The 4,387-nt window shown below is 35.6% G+C and overlaps 1 pseudogene; it reads left to right on the plus strand.

Moving 5' to 3' along the window:
* Positions 1–1,677: 1,677 nt before the first annotated feature.
* Positions 1,678–2,855, plus strand: LOC123579717 (annotated as a pseudogene).
* The last annotated feature ends 1,532 nt before the right edge of the window (positions 2,856–4,387 follow it).

The following is a 4,387-nucleotide window of genomic DNA, read 5'->3' on the forward strand; positions in this document are numbered from 1 at the left end:
CAATCATAATCCTCGTGGAGATTTTCCATTTAAATCGCCAAGGTCTTCCTAACATTTTATGGATGGATACAATTTAGAATAGCTAAAACGGTTTTGAGAAAGAAGAACAAAATCAGACACTTAACATTAACTGATTTAAAGGTATACTATAAATCTATGCTAAGCAAGGCAATGTGATTTTAGCAAAGGGTAGATATGTACACCAATGGAAGAGAAAAATGTCCCGAGTTAGTCCTACACATAAATTTGTTCATAGATTATATGTAAAAACAACTTGGTGAGTAATTTCAAAATATGGCGTTGAAAGCTTGGCTATGAATATAGAACAAAATAACTTCAACTCTTAATACCATGCATAAAACTTAAAATGAATCATAGACCTAAACATAAAAACCAAAATAAATAATAAATAAACAAACAAACAAACAAACCTTTTGGAAGAAAACTTAGGAGAAAATCTTTGCCACTTAGCATAGGCAAAAATTTCTTAGGTAATATGCGAAAAGTATGAACCATGAAAAATTAGGAAATTGTAATTTATCACAATTTAAACTTTAGTTCTTTCAAAAATACCATTAAGAAAATGAAATGATAAACCACAGACTAGTAAGAAATATTTGCAACACACTTATTTGACAAAGATATTATATATAGATTTAATTTTTAAAAATTTCAATAATTAAAAGAATTTAAATAATTTTTAATATTTAGTTTTGAAAGAGTGCACAAGCAGAGGAAGGGCAAAGAGAGAGGGAGACACAGAATCTGAAGCAGGCTCCAGGCTCTGAGCTGTCAGCACAGAGTCCCACATGGAGCTTGAACTCATGCACTGTGAGATCGTGACCTGAGCCAGTCAGATGCTGAACAACTGAGTCACCCAGGCACCCCAAAAGATAGAATTTTTAAAAACAGCAAAATATTTTGAATGGACACTTCAAAAAAGATATATAAATGGCCATTGAGCACATAAAAATACTCAACATCATTGATCATCCAAGAAATGTAAACTAAAATACTTTGAGATATCTCTACACGCTCTCTAAAGTAATTAAACACTGACAATGCCAACTGTTGGTGAGGATGTGTAGCAAATAGACTTTTTATTCATTGCCGGTAGGATTGTTAAACTGTCCGACCATTCTGGAAAGCAGTTTGACAGTTTTTTTTTTAAAGTAAAGTTACACTACATCTATTATGTAACAGCAATTCCATGAATTTATCCAACAGAAAGGAAAATATATGTTCAAACAAAGACTCAATGGAATGTTCGTAGATGCTTTATTCATAATAACTAGGAACTAGAAATAAACCATCATCAATTTTGATGATTACCATCTTGATAATCATCAAGAATTGAACTGATGAATACATTGTGATATATCTATATAATGGAATACCACATCAATTAAAGGGAACAGACTACTGGTTCTAATCAATATAATGAACCCAAAAAATTTCACATAGTGTATGAATCTATTTATATGATATTTTAGAAGCAGAACAATTAAGACAATTGGTTGCTTGGGACTAAAGATGAAGGAAGTTTCCTGTAAAAGAGCACAAGGGAACTTTGCAGGGTGATAGAAGAATTCTATATCGTGTTTATGTTTGGGATTAAATGATTATATGCATTTGTCAAAACTCATCAGCTCTTTCCTAGCTTCATCTACTGCAAGAATGAAGACCATTCTTAGTAATCAGGTTGTCGACTTTCCAGAAAGTGTCGACATCACTGAAGGGATGTGCTGTTATTATGAACTTCCCCAGAGGAACCCTGCAAAGGGACTTCAATCACATCAATGTAGAACTCAGTCTCTTTGGAAAGAAAAAGTAGAGGCTTTGAGTTAACAAACGGTGGGAATATTGAAAAGAACTGGCTACTGTTCACACTATCTGTGGTCATGTACAGAATGTGATTGGGGCACCCGGGTGGCTCAGTTAGTTGAGCGTCTGACTGTTGTTTTCAGCTCAGGTCATGATCTCACAGTTTGTGGGATCGAGCCCCACATTGAGCTCTGTGCTGACAGCACCGAGCCTGCTCAGGATTCTCTCTCTCCCTCTCTCTCTTTCTGTCCCTTCCCTGGTCTCTCTCTTCTTTCTCAACAAAACAAAACAAAACAAAACAAAACAAAACAAAAACAACAACAACAAAAAAAAAACAAACATTAAACAACAACAACAAAAATATGACCAACGTTGTTATACTGAATTTTCAGTATAAGATGAGGTCTGTGTATGCTCACTTCACCATCAACATTGTTGTTCAAGAGAGTGGTTTTCTTGTTGAAATCCAAAATTTCATGGGTGAAAAACAAATCTGCAGGGTTTGAATGAAGTCAGGTGTTGCTTGTTCATTATCTCAAGCCCAGAAAGATGAGTTAATTATTTTTTAATCTTTATTTATTTATTTTTGAGAGAGAGAGAGAGAGAGAGAGAGAGAGAGAGACAGAGACAGAGACAGAGTGTGAGCAGGGGAGGGGCAGAGAGAGAGGGAGACACAGAATCCAAAGCAGGCTCCAGGCTCTGAGTAGTTAGCACAGAGCCTGATGCGGGACTCAAGCTCACGAACTGCAAGATCATGACCTGAGCTGAAGTTGGATGCTTAACTGACTGAGCCACCCAGGCACTCCACCATGAGTTAATTCTTGAAGGACATGATACTGACCTTGTATCAAACTGAGCAACTTTGATTCAGCAAGTACAACAGTTAAAAATAAGGATATCAGGAAATTTGGGGATGGTATCTATGTTTTTGAAAAAGCAACAGTTCAGCACGCTGATGAGTAAGATCTAAGTTGTCCAGCTACAGAGATAGCAAGGTGCCAGATGATTTTTCAGACTAATTTGTGATAATTTAAAGAATTTAAAGCAATGAAAGTTATATTGATTTTGGGGGGGAAAAACCTTTTCAAACCCTACATTTACATAGATTCATTTTATGTTTATACAAATTATACCTCAATAAATTTGATTTTAAAATATGTACATGTCTTGAGTCCCTGAGATCAGTCTTAATCTTGACCAGTCTTGACCGGTCTTCACCAGTCTTAATCTTCTGTCACCCCTTTTCTGTTTCTGACTTATGCATGTTCTAATAATCTCTTAGATTCTTCAATACATTTCCATCTTTGAAACTTCGATTTATTTCTGTCTGCAGTCACTGATCATTCTTCAGTTTTTCAACTCAGTTCAGTTCTGGCTTGTCTTTAAAAGCCTCACTTTGGAAAGTCAAATATGGTGGCCAATGGCTTCAGTTTAAATTTTGAGATATTAGATTCTGATGAAAATAGAGACTCATGTACCCAAGATGTGGTTTGCAAAAATTCACTTAAAAAGTTCATGTGGCACTTATACCATGTGACTTATGGGAAGTAGTTTGATTTTTGCATTACTTCAAACTTTTGATGCATACCAGAATCACTTGGAGAACATGTTACAGTGATGGTGGTCTGCAGTAGGTGCTGAGATGTTGGTTTTTAACAAGTCTTCCCAGTGATTTGGATGTAGCTGGCTTTCTGACCAAACTTGAATTTGACCTGTTGGGGTGGAAAGTGTGCATGTGTGAGTGGTGGTCATGAAAGCTAGGGAGTATGGCAGTCACTGAATTCATATCACAGCTCTGCCATTTTTAAGTTTGGATAAATTTGTAAATCATTTAAACTTTGAATATCAATTTCCTTTTTCATGGGAAAAATATTATTATTATTATTATTATCATTATTATTAAAATTATTATTCCTGATATTTGCTGTATTGATTAAAAATATAATGTTTATTAGGCACCTGGAACTGTGCCAAGCATAGAGTGCACATTAGATGTCACTTCCTTCCTTTTTCAGTTTCTCTTAAAGACTGGATATGCATTCTTAAACCTTCTGCAGATAGTATCTACATTAAAAATTATTTTATTTTTTTATAGCTAGCCATAATTTCAAGTTGTGGAAAAGTAAGGATTTGTCCTTTGCTGTCAGCAGTAACTCTTACTTGTTTTGCAATGAGAAGAATGTCTAATTTTTGTGATATCAATGGCTAAGGTTTAGGCTAGGGCAGGACTGAAAAAGACCTTTCCTTTCCTCTCCTGTCCTTTCCTTTTCCTTCCTCCCTCTTTCCTTCTCTCAGTCCGTCCTTCCTTCTTGTTCTCCTTCTTTCCTTCCTTTGTCCATCCTTCTTTCCTATTAACTGGTCTAAATAGAGATTTGAACTGTGATATAAGCCTTCTTGTTTCCCACGCTCTTACCGAACTACAGAGAAGATTGACCGATGAAGCCACCTTTCTGTTTTTGGTGGCATAACATTACTCAGCTAAGGACCTCTCTCGAGGTATGGGTCAGGCCCTAAAAACAATTCATATAGATCATTTCATCCAGGCTGCATAGTTAGATATATT

Source organism: Leopardus geoffroyi, chromosome A3, assembly GCF_018350155.1.
Source record: "Leopardus geoffroyi isolate Oge1 chromosome A3, O.geoffroyi_Oge1_pat1.0, whole genome shotgun sequence".
Lineage (NCBI taxonomy): Eukaryota > Metazoa > Chordata > Mammalia > Carnivora > Felidae > Leopardus > Leopardus geoffroyi.